Here is a 19,917-nt window from a genome sequence, read left to right as displayed (position 1 = left end):
CAAAAACAGAACACAAAGGATATCGCGGTACACGTGTTTCAAGCTGTATAAACGACCTGTTCTTACATCAGTGTATAATAGATATAAAAGATGGTTTAAAGCACTCTTCAGCCACATACATTGTTATTCCAAAGAGTTACATGACACTGTAAAAAATATGAAAAATATGAAAAGTACATGTAGTATTACCCATTATAATAGGTATATCATATCTCCTTGAGGAAGTGTATTTGTAAAATAACGTAACTGTATAAAGGTTCATTGGATCTCGAAAATCTGTCCATACTGTAGCACCAGTTAACATAGAGTGATTGTTAAATAGATTTGAATGGGTTCATTCTTCTTGTAAATATAGGAAGGAAAATAGAAAGAATGGAAGAAAAATAAGGAAGAAGGAAGAGGAAAAGGGAAGAAAATAAAATAGAGAGAAGATGGAGAGAAAAATAGATAGAAAAAATAGAGAGAAAAAATAAGAGAAAAAAGAGAGAAAAAAGGAAGAGGAGAAAATAGAGAGAGAAAAACGTTAAAATGAGAAATAAGGAATGAGGACAATGGAAGTAAAAGATAAGGGTAATAAAATAGTAGTAAGAAATAGTAAAAAATAGTAAAAAATAGTAAAAATTGAAATAAGGATAATAATGTTAGAACCACATATAAATATAAAAAGTTAGTCAAATAAGAGTAACAAAAAATATTAAAAGATATAAAAAATAAAAAATATAAAGAAATATAAAAAATATAAAATAATAATAAAACGAAAGAATTGAGATAAAGAGACAAGATGCTAAAAGAGTTGAGAATAAGATTTTGGTTTTGATGTGGTGGTAAAGGTCAGAAATCACTTCTTAATTTCGAGGATGATATTTGATATTGTTGTAATGAGTGGTCAGTTTACACCAATCCGCCACTACAAGATCCTAGCTTTTATAAGTTTATAACAGGTCGTTTATAAAGCTTGAAACACGTGTACCGCGATATCCTTTGTGTTCTGTTTTTGATTTTATTTGATATATATATATATATATACATATATGAGCATATGTATATATACCTATATAAACATATGTATACATATAATTATATATATATATATATATATATATATATATATAATATATATATAATATGTATATATATATATATATATATATATATTATATATATATATATATATATATATATATGTCTGTGTGTGTGTGTATAGATAGATTTAAGAGACACAATCACCTTCAAGCAACTCAATCATCATTGAACGTCATTATCCACGATAGGACTAAATATCAAAATTATAAAAATTATCAATTCTTATTCTAAATCATACACTTTACATTATATAGACTGCGCGCGTTTCATGACAACAAATTTCTCGATATTATTGAAATAGAAGGTCTTGAAATATTAATACCATATTAAAACGATTATATTGCCAATCTTCAGGTCTAGATTATATGAACTTATTTTTCTATTTACATCCTATATATGTATATACATATGTATGTCTATATTTATATGCATATACATGTATATATATATATATATATAATATATATATATATATATATATATATATATATATGTATATATGTATATATATATATGTACATATGTGTATATATATATATGTATATATGTTTATATATATATATATATGTATATATGTATATATATCTATATTTATATACGCATGTATATATATATATGTATATACGCAAGTATATATATGTATATATATGTATATATATATATAAAGATATATATATATATATATATATATATAATATATATATATATATATCTATATATATAAAGATATATATATATATATATATATATATATATATATAATATATATATATATATAATATATATATATATATATATATATACATATGGAGAATTCACGAAAAAAAACAAAAGACGAAGACAGATGGTGTAGAAAACATACAGATGTATTAATATAACGCTCGGGAATTGAAAAAGTCTTTAACGTTTCGAGCCTACGCTCTTCCACGGAAAGGAACACAGAAAGAAACAAGGGGAGAAATAAGGAGATAGAAAAATGTGTGTAGTGGTTTCCGATCTATCATGGACAGAAGGGTCACACGGGAGGGCTAAGAAATAGGAAAGATAACAAAGTAGTAGTGATCCCAAAACGAAGGTGCGTGTGTGTGTAAGAGTGTATGTATGTACGTGTGAAAGAGGGCTGGTGATCTTGACGTGTGCGTGTGTGTATGTGTAGGTGTGAAAATGTGGGGATGGGAATTGGTCATTGCTGGTGTGTTGTGTGGTATGGTGTAGTGTGGTGTGATGGTGTAGGGAGGTGGGGAAAGCACAGGTGGGGTTTGCGTTAGGCTGAGGGTTGGGGTAGAGTTGAGGTGTGTGGGTAGGCAGAGGGTGGGGTAGAGATGGGGTGTGTGGGTAGGTAGAGGGTGGGGTAGAGGTGGTGTATGTGGGAGAGGGTGTAAGGGATGGGATGGGAAGGATAGGAAAGGTGGGATAGGAATATGTAGGGTTTGGGTGAGCTTATGGGGAGGGTTAACGACGAAGGGGAAGGGGATGGTGGGTATGAGAGAAAAGAGTAAGAGAGAAAGAGAGTAGGGGTGAAGAGAAGTAGGAGTGAAGAGAAGTAGGAGTCGGGGCAAGAAGGAAAGGTGGGTGGGAGGAAGTAGGAGAGAGGGGGAGAGAGGCAAGGGGAGGAGCTTAGATGAAGAGGGGAGGACAGTTGAGCCCATGTGGCGCAAAACAGCGAAGAGAGAAGATTAATCCCTGTTCACGGCGCAAACGGGAATCCTGATGACCTCTGTGCAAGGTCAATATATATATATACACATATGTATATATATATACACATATGTATATATATATACACACATATATACACATATATATAGATATATAGATATATATGCATATATATATACACACACATATATATACACACACACACATATATATACACACACATATATATACATATATATATATAATATATATATCTACATATATATTATATATATTATATATATATATATATATATATATATATGTATATATGTATATATATATGTATATGTATATATATATGTATATATATACATATATGATATATATATATAAATAAATATGTATATCTATATAAATATATGTATATACATATATATACATACATATATATATATATAATATATATATATATAATAAATATATGTATATATATATGTATATATACATATATATATGTGTGTGTGTGTTATATATGTGTGTGTGTGTTACATATAACATCTTTGACGAAGATGTTGTTTACATAACATTCGAAATCTTGAAGGACTATTCACTTCCGCCCACTACTCTTTGAGAAGAAGCTGAAGTCTAATGTCCTATTTTCTAAGTCTTTTAGGGTCTTTCTCACTTCATTATCCGATGAAAATCGACCATATCTGTCATCGATCGCGGAAAACATCGATGTTTACCGAACGTAGCTGATGTTTTGTTTATTTTCCCCCCAAATCTCAGAAATAGTACTTTTATATAAAAAGTATTTCGGAAGCCAGATAGAATAAACGACGTAAATTATATATATATAATGACCCTTGACACAATAACTAGTTTCTTGACTGGTGCAAAATAGGTGAAGTAAATATAGACTATTTGACAATTACTTCGCGTGTCTAGATAAATTTTTTTTATTTCACGTGCATTTATTTATTTTTCCTTCTGCTTAATCATCACATGCTGCTGCCGCTGCGGTATCAAATATAAACTTAAATCTCGCTCACATCTGTTATTTTTCATACTGCTGTTTTCTTTACTGTGGAGAATTTGTTTGTATAGTTTTGGAGGTCGCTGTTATAATAAAGAATTAGAAACAACTTTTTGTTAAGGGAACCGAGCGTTTCTCAGCAGAAATTTGTCTGTTGATTCTTTCAAACCGTTCTTTCTTTACTTCTTTTGAGTTCCAATGTCATCCGAGCTTTCTCGATATTCTAACAGTTGTTTCATTCGTTATTAGAAAATTGCGAAAATATTATTGTCTATTAAAGAATCGTTGTTTCCGTAGTTTAACACCAAATTGGTCGTATTTGAGCAGATATATCATAGACATCCCAGATATGCCCCCCCCCACCTCAATACTTTTTTATATCAGCGATTTCATTGTGTAATGTGTCATTGAGACGGTAGGATAAGCAGAAAATGTATAATTTTCTGGCAGATATATATTAAAAAAACGTTCCATTTACAAAATTAATAAACCAAAATTTGAGTAAAATGTATTGCTGGAAGTAAGGTGCAGATATTAGTCGTGAATTAAAATTCTTCTGAGAGTCAAATATCACCGAGGTTTCAAAAAGACGAGAAGAGAAAATAAGATATCTGGTATGAGAAACTGGCGGAAAATAAAATACGGCGAAATGATCTGTCGTTCAGTTTCAACGTGTTTTGTAATTTGCGACAAAATGTGAGTGAACCAGACACTAGTTCTCTTCTGTAATATAGCTCTTCTAGATTATAGCTGAAATAGTTGCAAAGTGAAAACTTGCAACCGTCCTGTTGAGGCGTGGCAAAGTAGTAATAGTAGTAGTAGTAGTAGTAGTAGTACTTTCTACTGAAGGCACAAAGCTTTGAAATTTTGGGGGAGTGGACTAGTCGATTACATCGACCCCAGTGTTTCACTGTTACTTAATTTATCGACCCAATGAATGGCAAAGTCGACCCCTGCAGAATTTGAACTCAGAACGTGAAGACGGGCGAAATGCCGTTAAGCATTCCGCCCGGCGTGCTAACAATTCTGCCAGCTTGCCGCCTTATATAATAATAATAATAATAATAATAATAATAATAATAATAATAATAATAATAATAATGATAATAATGATGATGATGATGATGATGATGATGATGATGGTGGTGGTGGTGGTGGTGGTGGTTTCAAATGTTTGGTTTAGTGTCAGTTATTTTAGAAGGTGTGGGTTAGTCGATTTCATCAACCTTTAGTGCTTGACTGGTACTTGATTTTATCGATCTTGATAGGACCGGGAACTCAGAACGTAAAGGCCAGAAGAAATACCGAGAGGCATTTTTGTTTTTACAATACTAACATTTCTGCCACCTCACCACTCTTAATAAGGAAAAAAATTTTTTGAGTTACGCTTTATATAGTCAAAATGGCTGCCAAAACTTTGTTTTGTCATTGGATGATAAAACGAGTGGAAAAACAATGTGCGATTGAAACGTCACCTGTTGCATGACCGCTGCCACAGATTTTACAGAGAGGCCCATTCATTGTCTTGTATGTCCGAAGATGGTTGTTAAAGGGAAATTTTGGAATCAAAGGAAAAATATATAAATTCTCTATTATTAGGTTTGCGGCTTATAAAATTTAAAATTTTGCTGATAACTTTCGTCCTATTCACATGAGTTTTTAACTACCTGCAGATGTTCTTAAACATATCCACGCAAAGAATTAATTATTTCGTTATCTAATGTATTTCTAAAGTTAATTTTGCACAATGCTGTATCTACTCAATTACTTGAAACTTTATTACATTTTGAAATTCAATTAAAAATAACCGATTTTTTCGTTAAAAAAAAAAAGAAATCGAATTTATGAACTTAGCACAGACTACACATTTTTGGAAGGATGTATATATTTTCAGTTAAAACGCTAACAGTACTTTGCAGTGTATTGCCGAACCCGGAGGGATATCATCGAATTCAACCCTGGCAGGATTTGATCTCAAAATGTAAAGGGACATAACTAACTGTTGTAAGGCAATTTTGGTCCGTTTTATTCGCCGTTTTTGCAGTTCAGTGCTAAAGTAATCTAAGCTAATTGAAATTTGAAAAAAAATTATAATTTCAAATTAATTGCTACTATATTGTCTTTTTGCAGTCACAATATATATATATACAGACATCATTAGCTAAATGTATCTTGATTTAATCATATTAGCTCTATTTTTTTGAAATCCAAATTTGCATTTAGTTGGAGCAAAATCCTCTCCACTCAGTGTAATATTTATTTGCACGTATACGTAGGAACAGGTGTATGAGTATATGTGTTCATGTGTAAGGAACGGGAGATACTTACTGTATTTGTAATAATACAGATTATATTAAAAGCGAGGGAAAACTACTTTATAGACACCAGCTTAAAACGTTTTCTTACTTCCATACATATTTACTTTTAGATAGTTCATAGGTCTTCATCAGGCACCTCCTGTGAACCATTGCTGTCAAATCTAGGAATTTTTATTTTTCTGTTGATTTGATAATTGTAATCGTACACATATATATATAAAATTATCCATATTCAATTTGTTATGATTTGATTTATCACGAACCATACCGATTCAGTTTCTATGAAAGACTCCCTCATCTACATCATTCCATTATATGAAACTAATCTGTGTTTGTTTACATGTGTGTGTGTTAGCGCACACGCCAATCCATATGTGTGTTTTGTCATAGTGAAGCTATATTTATTTTACTAGAACAGCTTGTTTTTATTCTGGTAACTTGAAAGAGTGGAACAAACCTTCCTGTATACATTCAGACACGTTTCCCTCATCCTGCTACATACTCTCTTATACTCCCTTCACCGTTTTTCCTCTATCTCAACCTTTCCCTCTCTTCGCTACTTCCACTTGTACTCACGTCTATTCGTCCGCCAACCCATTCATTTCTTCATTAATCTTTCTTTCATTCTCCATCTTACAACAACATTTCATCACTCCTTTATTCCCCCTTACCTTACAGGCCACTAACGCTGCTTCTTTCATCGACACTACCTCGTTTATTATCACCACCACTGTTGCTCTCTTGCTTATAATAACGACCCCCTCCTCCATCCTCCTGCACCTAACTTTATGGCAGAAGCGTCCACAGCTACCATCGCAACACCGTTGTCCCGAAGATTAGTCTAAAGGAATGGAATATTAATTAAACAGCAACCTGCAGCTCTATATACTTCTAGGACCTTTTATTTAAATTTTTAATTTGTTCGATTTTAACAGCATGTAAACAAACGTGCATATGTGAACTGGTACGCGTTTGCGCATCCGCACAAATACTCATGTAATAATAGACAAATTGATGGAGAGATAGACGGATGGACAACAACAATATAGGTGAAGATGCTTAAAGATCGCATATGAATAACGTCTCACTTTATATAGTCTAAGTAAAATTTATTCTCTCGTGCATATGAAGCTGTGGAGAACGCGAGGGCAAAATGTAAGGAGATAGAATACGCCAGATTTATTTATATTTATAAACAGTCGTGCACTGCTTAAAAATCAGCAACACATCTGTCACAAGAATGGATCCTTCCTGCCATCTGTCGCAAACTCAGTACTGTGGTTTCTATCCTATTAACTCTTATTCAATCATCAAAACGTCCTCTTTTAGCTCACCTAAGGATAATGTGCACCAAATAAAGGTAAGTGTATTCATGTATTTCCTTTCTTCTTCTAGAATTCGTCTGTGCGTGTTTTTGATCCTTATTGCTTTTGGAGCTTGCTAGTTTTAAATGACTATTTTTTACTAAATTGAGTTCAATAATCTTTTCTTTTTTCTTCTTACTTGAAGATTTTATTATTTTCGCTCTTTCTATCATCTTTTTCTTGTCAAGTTATTTTTCTATGACTGTATATAATATTGTTTATTTGGTTTATTTTGTCCGACACGTATGTTATTTTCTTTCTTTTCTTTTTTTTTACTATAAGATAGAAATTGTAAGATTGACAAATAATAATAATAATAATAATAATAATAATAATAATAATAGCAATAATGCTAGTAGTGAACTATATATTTGAAAGTGTATTAGCAGAAAAGTAGAGTGGAAGAAACAGCAGTTGAAAAGAAAATTGTAAATTATACATATGTAGATCGCATGAAATGAGATAATACAACAGAAACATTAATGGTTTTGTATATTTATATTACAAGCTTTAATGTTTTCATTGTAAAGGGAACAAAAGCTTCTTGATCGTCCGTCAATATGTAATACCTGCTTAAAATGTTTCAAGTCATACATAAAACATGTTTGCCTGTGTTTATATACTGAAAAGTCTAGCAGCCGACTTCTGCTAAGGTATGTTGATAGTCGCTCATCACGCTCGCTTTTGTTTATATATATACACTTAGAACATATTATATCAAATCAACACACACACACAGGCACACACATTACACGGCAACACACACACACACACATACACACACACACACACACAGACATAAATACATACATAGACTCACACGTACCCCATCCACAATGTGTGTGTGTTTGAGTGTGTGTGTGTGTGTGTGTGTGTGTGTATGTGTGTGTAAGCACACGCACATTTATATTCTATGGGGAGAGAAAAAAAATACGTTTTCCTGTTGTATATGCAACCGAATTTTTAATACAAACACGCAGTGTGTATTTATGTATAGAAATACATGATGATTCATCGTGTGTGCGCATATGTATCTGTGAATACAAGCATAAAAATGAATAAATTACACACACACACACACACACACACACACACAGAGGCAAACACTTATGGTGATTCATATGTACATGCGTGCACACATACAGATACAAACATATACTTTCTAGCCATATGCATATTTCATATTGTATAATATTTCTAACAATATGAACGGGAAAGCATTAACCATGGCCGAATTTTCATGAGCAAGACAAAAATCTTCTGTTTAAATGTATATCGTGTACGTTTTAATTTCGACTCAGACATGACTTCATTGTTCGACCTATAGGCGCGCGCGAACACACATACACAAGCACACACACGCACATCATATATTAATTTATTAGTGAAACTTATACACACATACACGTGTGCTTGTGTTGATTGTGCGTGTATGCAATATTTCGGTTGTGTGTGTATATATATATACGCACAGACTGAAAGACATACAGACACACATACATAAATACACGCATACAACGGACATATGCATGCTTGTATGTATGTATGTATGTATGTATGTATGTATGTATGTATGTATGTATGTATGTATGTATAGAGCAAGAGACCAATTTAAACTCCATCTAATCGCTATTTAAGTACATACATACATACATACATACATACATACATACATACATACATCATACATACATACATACATACATACATACATACATACATACATACATTAAAAAAATTATATTATTTTAATTATAACTTATAGTTGAGATTATTTTCCATTAATTCGCTGAAGTAATTAGAAACAAATATTTATGCGATATGCTAAACGAATTACGCTGCATATGAGATTACAGTATTGAAATATTTATTTTTAATAAACAAATTCATCACATATCTGGAGAGGCTGTTGTTGTACAGAAAAAACAAAATTTCATCAGGTTTGCTTAGTGCTACCTTTTGGCTGAATTCTGAATAGTAGCATGTTCCGTTGATGTGGGGTTTTTTTTTTTTTTTAAAAGATTTTTAAACACCTGTATGAACTTACAAGGTTTGCGTTTCTCTCTCTTCCGCGATCTTTTTCTTTCTGACCGTCGCGCTCTCTTTTCTTGTATGTATGCTTGTATGTATTTTGGTTGTTGCTTAACCTGAGTTCAACTCCGATTTGGGGCGCCGATGATCAAAGACATTCATATAAGGCCGAGAGTGAAAGAGAGAGAGAGAGAGAGAGAGAGAGGCAAAGCATGATGATAATCTACATGGTGTTGTTGTTATTTAGCTATGGGTGAGCAGACACCTGTGATACATAGAATCATTCCAGCTGTGACCATTACCATTCTGTACTTTTCCTTTGTGAAAGGAATCCAAGAAAACACTGTTCAGCATGTCATTTTCAAAGACTGTATGTAGGGTGTTTGCGGTATGAGGGAGATTTGACTGCAATTTCTAGCAGAACGAGCGACTTTGCAAAGGTTCCGTTATTGACTTGCAATCCACTTGGTCATTAACCTCAGTGTATGAATTCGATTTCTGTATGAACTCAGTATTCTGTCTGTCTCTATCTCACTCTCTCTCTCTCTCTCTCTCTCTCCCTCTCAGTATGCACCTATAGAGTTCAGCTGTTGTTAATTAGCTTCAGGTCAACTCTGATTTAAAAAATCTATGATCAACAGTATACCAACCATCATGACCCCGCCCTTTAGAGTTATGACCGACTACATATATATTACATAGCATCCTTTCCCTCTAAGACGTTGTAAAATGTAAGACGAACAGCTTTGCACATTCTCTGCAAACCAAGTTTGTCTCACGCGTTCAATTCTTATTTGCATTTAGTTCTCTTACTTCCATTAATACTTCAGGGCAAAGTAAAAACATTAGATCTCAATTTCTTCACCTCCTCGGTCACTACATGTCAAATATATTTGCCCCTAAATAATTCAGTGTGTGTGTGTGTGTGTGTACGCGTGCAGAAAAAAACGTTTTCCACCCATGACTCTCACGATACAGATATCCGTAGTTTACTGGGTCGCTCGCCGGGTGGTTATCTCCGTGGTTATCCTGAGTTGTTTTCTATTCAGTTGATCATAAATACCCACTTGCTGGCGAATAATTCCCTTACCAGGGTATATGAACTCATAGTTACAACCCTACTAACTGAATTCTCGTCAATTTTACAATCCATCTTCTGTCTTAGAGACAAGTGGAGTCAGCCGGTAACGGTTAAGTAACTTGGACTCTGGCGACAGGATGCGAACCTCTGCTTCTCGACTGTTTGACATTATTGCCATTGTTGTTGCTGCTGCTGTTGTTGTTATGCCAGCACTCCTTGAGCAGACGTATCATCAAAACTTCAAAAGTATTGCAGCTGTAACCTTCGTTTCTGCTCACTTCGCCTTATTTTGCCAAGCATTGCGCTCACCCCTGGGGATTTGGCTGCCATTTCTAGCAGATCGAGAGACCGCATAGAGATCTTTTATTTATTGTTATTATTATTATTATCTGGTTGAAATGTTACATCTCATAATAAGGGAAAATAGGACATTATGACATCCAATATCCTGGCAATATATGTGAAATTAATCTGTGTCAACTAGGAAACGAAACGAAACTAGACCAGCTTCTTGAAACCTAAGAAGTTTATGTGCCTTCTACTGCAACAGTTCTCACTTCAATAGTAACAGAAATATTGATTCTATTTGGTTAGACGCTCACAACTTCGGCTTTTTATATCCACTTTTAGTCATCGATTTTATCACCCTTATAGTACCTCTACCCAGAGATGGTTGAACTCTTGGTAAAAATCACAGTAGTTAGTAAATGATCGACTTTCATGTACGTTAAATAACAGTTTCTAGCATTGTCCCACGACATGTCACTCGTCGGTCTTTCTACACAGACATATCATTGTAAATATTGCTTAGCAAATTTCAGTTGTAATCGTGTTTAGTAATAAGCAGCAAAGTGCACGGAACCACCTGCTCTTAGCCATTCTGCAAACTCTCACTTTCGCTCGCCCCTTCGATCTGTCTCCATTTCTCGTTGTTTCCTCTCTGTACACCAACTTCCTTTCATGTTTATGTATTTGAGATAATATATATATATATATTATATATATATATATATATATATATATATATATATATATATATTTGTGTGTATGTATGTCTGCATGCATGCAAGTGTGTATGCACGTACGTATGTGATAGGTACATAAACAAACCGACAGACAGAGAAAACTCTGAAGATATAAATTTAGGGTACATCTCGATACACAAGGTCTGAGTTCGTGTTGCATGGGTAGCCTTCGATTTATTCTATCGAAAGGAGTTTTTAACTCAATATGTTTTACACGCTACTATTTATAGCTTTACCTGCTTCGAGTTACGTGTTTCAAAACAAAAAGGTATTATTTCACCCTATCTCTCTCGAAGTTCATAAATTCTTATGACGTCAACAATATATATATATATATATTAATGTAATATATATAGCGCACAAAACTGGGGCATATGTAAATAGAGAAAAAAGAATCTCGACAAAAATTAAAGCCAGTTATAAATATAGTACACCTTAGACTAAATGCAATAAATTTTTGAAGATATGACTTTAAAAGGACTTTAATTTGTGTGATGCAAAACAAATATCGAACCCAGTTCCTCTTCCTCAGCGAGTGAGATTGAAAATAAAGGTGAAAATAACTGAACCTTCTGCTGCAGATTCACTAATTATGGCGTGGATTCGTTCACAGACATAAATATTAAACGCTATTCGCTAAATATAGAACATTAGCGTGTAGAGTTGGGGGTATAACATCGACGTCTGCTATGCATATTTGTTGGACGTTATGTTGAGTATCCGCTGCTTCAAAATTCTAAATTCATAATTTACAGCTATAAATAATAGCGTGTAAATATTGGTTTTAATTTTGGGCACAAGGCAAGCAATTTCAGGATAGCAGGTAAGTCTATTACGTGGACCCCCACCAGTGCTCAACTGGTACTTGTTTTGTCGACCCCGAAAGGATGAAAGGCAAAGTTGACCTCGGCGGAATTTGAACTCGGAACGAAATGGCCGCTAAGCATTTTGCGTGACGTGCTAATGATTCTGTCAGCTCGATGCCATGTAGCGTGTAAATAAATATTGGGTTAAGAAACCCGTTTTGGTAGAAAAGGCTGCTCGTGAGATTCGAATCGGAATGACTTCCTCTCCACCCTCATTTTCTCCCAATTTTATTTATTTATTTTTCTTTTCCAGAAACCCCCGTTTTCGGATACGGAGATTCTGGAAAATTGCCAAAAATCGGCATTTTGAAATTTCTGCACCCCCCTTTCCTCCTTCACCCTTCCCCAATTTCTTCATTTTTCACTTTTTCCCTAACCCTAAACACCCTAAACCTAATCGTAACGCTAACCCTAAAACTCAAACCCTAAGTACAAAAATAAAAAAAAAATTTTTTCAGAATCATAATCTCCGTATTTTACCGCATATTTTGATACAAAAAAAAAAAAAAGAAGAAATTTGGGTGGGGGTGGGGGTGGGGGAGTGTTAATTTCAAAAATGCCATTTTTTGCCAATATTTTTGGCTGATTCGTATTCTCCGTAGCCGAAAACGGGGGTTTATGTAGAAAAAAAAAAATTTAATTAAAAAGGGGGTGTTTGTGGTGGTAGTGAGGGGGGTACAAAAGGAAGTCTTGCCTTCGAATCCACATCTAATGATTGAAAGCTTGTCATGCTTACATGTGATGTGGATTCGAGTCATACGGGCAGCTTTTGACTCTTTCTATCTGAGGGGTTTTTCTGGGGTTTTTTAACGTAATATTTACACGCTATCACTTATACCTTATCTGCTTCCAGATACAACATTAATTATTTCATGGTCTACAGAAGTTTATGAATTCTTAAAAAGTTCTAAATTTATGTCTAATAGCAATAAACTATAATGCCATTATTTCTAAAAACAAAAAAAAAAAATATGCAGGGAACTTGCCATCATATATTGACAAAGTATATAACCAGAAAAAATATTTTTAGGTGCCATTTACACCTTAACGAGTGGAGGCGCAATGGCCCAGTGGTTAGGGCAGCGGACTCGCGGTCGTAGGATCGCGGTTTCGATTCCCAGACCGGGCGTTGTGAGTGTTTATTGAGCGAAAACACCTAAAGCTCCACAAGGCTCCGGCAGGGATGGTGGTGATCCCTGCTGTACTCTTTCACCACAACTTTCTCTCACTCTTAATTCCTGTTTCTGTTGTACCTGTATTTCAAAGGGCCGGCCTTGTCACTCTCTGTGTCACGCTGAATATCCCCGAGAACTGCGTTAAGGGTACACGTGTCTGTGGAGTGCTCAGCCACTTACACGTTAATTTCACGAGCAGGCTGTTCCGTTGATCGGATCAACCGGAACCCTCGTCGTCGTAACCGACGGAGTGCTTCCACACCTTAACGAATTCTCCTCGATGTAAATTAAAGTACATCTCAATGCGCCTATGTCATTCTCTTGAATAGACAAGAGTGCACAATTCTGGATAATTATGCCATACAGAAATGTATTCGTTTCATAAACATTTCATGTATTAGTTTCATGAACAATATGAATAATAAATTGAAACAGAGATTTACGCTAATTATAATTAGAGTAAGTCCGAGATTCCAAACGGTAAGATATGACTTAAAGCCATCATCTTTGTATTTTGACCATATTTGGACATATAAAGCATTTTCTCTTTGGTATCATGGTATCAACACATTCTTGGCGTTTTCCTTTACTTTCTATTCGTTTCAATCGTTGAACTGCGGCCGTGCTGGAGCACCGCCTTGAAGGAGTTTAGCCGAACGAATCTACCTCAGTATTTTTTAAAGCCGGGCAATTATTCTATCGGTCTCTTGTGCCAAACTGCTTAGTTACGGGGATGTAAACAAACAACTCCAGTTATCAGTCGGTGGATGGGGAACAAGCACAAAGGCATACATACGTACATGCGACGGGCTTCTTTTAGTTTTCGTCTATCAAAATCACTCGCAAGGCTTTCTTTGCTCGGCCCGATGCTATAGAAGAATGCACTTGTCCGAGGTGCCACGCATTCTGACTGAACCCGGGGAAGACCTGTAGTCTAGTGGCTAGGCAACTTGGTGCTCGATCATTAGGTCGGTGGTTGGATTCCTGGGCGCACTGTACTTCACGTTGCTTCATTCCACTGACGTAACTGTATTGATTAAGACTGACTCAGAACCCGAGAAGCGTCAAGTTATCGCGGCCGCGCTAACGAGTCAGTGATATGATAGAACACTTCGAGCATAAAGTGGGGATACACCCATCAATGGACTGCTATTTCCCACTGCCTTTCATATACCATTGTTGTGGTTGCTGTTGTTGTCTAGTCCAATAATCTTGATTGGGAAATCCATAAATCTTTGGTATTCAATTATGTTTACCATCGTTTCAACCTTAGGCTACTTTATTCAGAGTGTCTTTCTTTTTGAAAGATGGTACATTATATTCTGAGAGAGATCTGGCTGATGTTTCTAACAGGTGGAGTGCCCAATTACAACTTCCTCTCTCGAAGGTTCGTTGCTCTTGTTAGCCCCGGGCAATCCTTGATTCAGCAAACAAGCCATGACAATTTTTTTCCTCTCTCTCTCTCTTTTAAGATATAGGATGTGATTTGAGAGAATTTGGTTACTAGAAAGACCCGCATAAAGCTTCTCATGCTGGGTCGAGTTACCTTTATTTATTTCATTCAATTAATATTTCGGTTAATATACGTAACCATTTACTTCTTATCGTTGCATCAAGTATCGCAAAAGTTGCTGCAGAAAGCTGTTTTCATTTATATGTGTCTCAGACAACTCACTGTTTCCCAGATAGGCATCTAGACCTACTACGGTACAAGACCTCTTATTACCAAAGAAAAAAAAAAACAGCGATATGCTCTACCCTGTATTGAGTGAACAGAATTTGCATACGGTGTGCTAAATTAAGTTTTGTTCTTTTTTGATTGATAAAAATGAAATATACTTTGTTTTCAAAATGTATTAATCTGTTCCTGATTCTGCTTAATAAAATCATGGTCTTCACTTTTCATCCTGTAAACGTTATACTTTATACATGATACTACAGTATTATATATTTTAAGAATTTTTAATAGATTAATAACATAGGCGCAGGAGTGGCTGTGTGGTAAGTAGCTTGTTTACCAACCACATGGTTCCGGGTTCAGTCCCACTGCGTGGCACCTTGGGCAAGTGTCTTCTACTATAGCCTTGGGCCGACCAAAGCCTTGTGAGTGGATTTGGTAGTTGGAAACTGAAAGAAGCCCGTCGTATATATGTATATATATATGTGTGTATGTGTGTGTGAGTTTGTATATCTGTGTTTGTCCCCCCAACATCGCTTGACAGCCGATGCTGGTGTGTTTATGTCCCCGTAACTTAGCGGTTCGGCAAAGAGACCGATAGAATAAGTACTGGGCTTACAAAGAATAAGTCCCGGGGTCGAGTTGCTCGATTAAAGGTGGTGCTCCAGCATGGCCGCAGTCAAATGACTGAAACAAGTAAAAGAGTAAGAGTATCAAACAGACCCTGCTTCAGAAGCGTATTAATTTGGATCTATTAAATCTAGTTTAGTTCTTTACTTTTCATGGTGTATTTTATATCTTAAGTTTATATGTAGGCTGTCGCCAGAAAACTGGAAGATCCAGAAATTCGGATCACTTCCGGTCCCAAGCTTACCAGATATTTCGTCTGGCTGGTATTGGGATTTTTTCACTTTGACCGGCAGATTTTAAAAAATAGTTTTTTGTAACTAAACACTTTTAAACTTCGTTTACTGGTAGAATGTGTCACATAAGACATCTTTTTCTCTTGGCGTTCTTGAGAAAATTTTGTAGTTTGTAAGCTATTTGTTGTTAAATTTCTCGTATTTCGGCAATTTCAACCATTCAATGACGTCTATTGAGGTGAATACAATTACTGCTGTTGTTTGTCAACGAGAAGTTCCGGTTAAGTGATAAGATCCTGGTATTGTACTTGTAATAATACAGAACTATATTTCTGCAATTTATTATTTCCTAATAGTGATGCTCCTTCACTTTCCATATCTGACAGAAACTATGGCTGATACACTCCCTTATCGGTTACTGCCTGTGTTCTATTCTACTTTATATATACGGTTTACATCACTGGTTCTCAAACTGGGAAATCCCAGTCCCACCTCCATTTATTGGGGATTTTTTTTTTACTCCCTTGCCCATTGTTAACGAAAAGACAAAATATAGTTTGCATGGAAAGAATTCTTTCTTCACTACGGAGTTAGACAAGTTATAAAAGTTTAAAACCATCTAAATGTTATTAAACATGGCAAAAATCCAACCGCTCCGCTTTCACGAGAAACCGGTTTAGACGGCTTGTAAAGTGCACTTATTTCCTTCATTCCTTCAAAATGTCCTAGCAAATCAGCCTGCTGTTTATAAACATATGGCCAGGGTTTGGGCAAGTGGTGATCCGGATGCTGTAATGCTCCAAACAAAGAATAGTAAACATATTTCCTGCAAAATTGCCTCCAAACAATATTGATATTCATTGTTACCTTTCAAAGTAACAACACATATCTCAATATTGCTTCATATAAAAAAAAAACGCATTCAGGCAGAAAATTTAAATACAACACTTGGCTATACTCACGTAAACAAAGGTAGCGGTCGATTGCTCACCAAACTTTACTTCCTCCTGCACCATTTCTACTGCATTTCATTAGTTTGAAGCCGGCAATCATCAAGGTAAGACACATCCATAAGACCTTAATGTTTCTTTAACTCGGTAGTTCTCAACCAGTGTCATGTAAAATTTTGTCGTTAAAGTTTGTGTGTGCAAAATATTTTAACAATTTTATTTTATACAATTCCTAATGATATTTAATTATAAGAATATAATAGGATTTTTTAAACATCAAATGGCTTTGAAGGTCCACTCGAGTAAATTAGGAATCAATGGGGTCCATAGTTAAAATGGTTGAGAATCACTGCTTTAACTTAGAGAAGTAAATAATCCCTTTGCAGGTGAACAGCAGTAACACAGATCTTTATAAATATATTAATTTACAGTACAGTGCGTGCATGTGTGTATATATATATATATATATATTTTTTTTTTAATTGGTATATGCAAACAATATGTCATTCATGTTGAAACTTTTCACACCATCATCATTCCAACACAATGGCGTCTTAGAGAAGACATGCCCTACACAGTTGTTTATAAGTTACGTGGTTCACTTTTAACCTGTTATTTCAATTTTCGAATTTGTTAGCAACGTCAGACAGCAATAAGGCGGCGAGCTGGCAGAATCGTTAGTACGCTGGACAAAATGCTTAGCGGTATTTCGTCTGCCGCTACGTTCTGAGTTCAAATTCCGCCGAGGTCGACTTTACCTTTCATCCTTTCGCGTTCGATAAACGTCAATTGAACTCCGGGCTCAATGTAATCGACTTACCTCTCCCTCAGATTGCTGGCCTTGTGCCAAAATGTGAAACCAATATCGGACAGCAATCCTTTATAGAAAGACAATGAAGTGAAGACCTTTTATAAACTTTCTCTTCCAAATTTTTCTGAAGCCAGATCCAATAAGTCATCTTCATGTCTCTAATCTATTGATTATTTGTTTCTGTTTATTCCGGATTATAACGACGTCCGTGGCTGCGGCTGGTACGAATAGTTTTGTAAAATCATAAAAGAAGTGAATAAAACAAACCAAAAAAATGATGAAATTAGAGCATTTATGCCATAAATATAACTTTAACCGACTCTCCTCGGTTATGACAAGTATTCCAATTGATTCGATTAACGTGCAAGCAGCTGAGCACTCCACCGACACACGTACCCTTAACATAGTACTCAGGGAGAATCAACGGGACACAGAGTGTGGCAAGGCTGGCCCTTTGAATTACAGGTACAACTCATTTTTGTCAGCTAAATGGACTGGAACGACGTGAAATAAAGTGTTTTGCTCAAGGACACAACGAACCGCTAGAAATTGAACTCACGGCCTTACGATTGTGAGCCGAATATTCTAACTACTGAGCCACGCACCATAACTATAATAACGAGCATTTAATTAGTAAGCCACATAATATTGGCTCATAAGTAATTTCATAAACAAGATTTAAATAATGTGACAAAAATTCCCTAAAGGATTCACTAACAAACTCTTTTGTTGTGTGCGAAACGACACTTTTAATATGTCAATAAATGAAGTTATAGTTCAATCATGAGCAAATTGCGGCCCGCGGAACTTTCCGAATGGCACACTTAATGAAAAATTATCTAATTTTTATATTTAGTAGTGCGGGCCTCCTGATGATGAAACAGGCCTCATATGTCCCGTTTCTCGAAAAAGGTCGTCCATGCCTGTTATAATTGTTTTGTGAAACCAGCCTTAATTCACGATTACTTTAGAATTATTCAACTGAAACAATAGGGGTGCGTTTTAGCTTTAATAATAACAGGGTCCAGATTTTTTTTTTTTTTTAGAGAAATAGTGAGACTTCAGTACGATTTGAATCAAGCTTTCAAAATAACCTGATTATTTGCAAGGCAATGAAGATTTGGCGAAAATAAGTTTGTTTCGTTTTTATCTTTTCCCGCAAGGAAGGGCCTACAAAAAAAATTGAGGTAGCTCTTACAAGCTCGTGATCTGCAATTATATTTATCTTCTGGCTTTCTTTTCAGTGTGTTATTTTATTTTCATGTTTATTTATTTGTCTATATTCTTTCTCTCTCTCTCTCTCTGACACGCACACTCATTATACAAAATTTATCTCACTGAATCTTTCCTGGTAGTTTTCCCACGTAAGCTCATCTTCAAAGCCGAAAAACGGTAGACTAATTCCTTAGATTAACTAATTGAAGCAGGAATGGACTTAATGCCAGTAGATTGGGTGGGATTTAAATTTGTATCTGCCACATGTGTTTATTCTCTGCCGACTTAAATCATGCTTCAAATAATGCGTTATCGAAATGATACGGTATTTGCCAAGTTTAGCTAAAAAGAAAAACAAAAACCTCCAATAGTTCAGCCCCACTGCGTGGTACCTTGAGCAAATGTTTTCTATAATAACCTCGGACCAACCAAAGCTTTGTGAGTGGATTTGGTAGACGGAAAGAAGTACATATGTGTGTGTATTTGTCCCCCCCCCCACCGCTTGACAACTGGTATTGGTGTGTTAACGTCTCTAGTAACTTAGCGTTTCGGCAAAAGAGGACAGAATAAGTACCAGGCTTTAAAATCTAAGTACTGGAGTCGATTCGTTCGACTAAGAAAAATTCAAGGTGGTGTTCAAGTATGGCCGCTGTCTAATAACTGAAACAAGCAAACGATAAAAGATTGAAATTAAAATAAGTAAATAAAAAGAATGGTAAAAGAAAGAAAAATATACAACAAAGATCTCAAGATTTGATATTTTGACTTGTCTCACCAGGC

The 19,917-nt window shown here is 35.1% G+C and overlaps 1 protein-coding gene across 1 annotated transcript in view; it reads left to right on the top strand.

Moving 5' to 3' along the window:
• The first annotated feature begins 6,574 nt into the window (after positions 1–6,574).
• Positions 6,575–19,917, top strand: part of LOC115215738 (solute carrier organic anion transporter family member 5A1) — a 164,384-nt gene continuing 151,041 nt past the window's right edge. The window contains exon 1 of the mRNA XM_029785032.2: positions 6,575–7,438. The gene's annotated coding sequence lies outside the window, so the exon portion shown is untranslated. The remainder of the gene's footprint in view (positions 7,439–19,917) is intronic.

Source organism: Octopus sinensis, linkage group LG9, assembly GCF_006345805.1.
Source record: "Octopus sinensis linkage group LG9, ASM634580v1, whole genome shotgun sequence".
In the NCBI taxonomy this organism is placed as follows: Eukaryota; Metazoa; Mollusca; class Cephalopoda; order Octopoda; family Octopodidae; genus Octopus; species Octopus sinensis.
The sequence above is the reverse complement of the archived record's forward strand: the minus strand, read 5'-3'. Positions and strand labels throughout refer to the sequence as shown.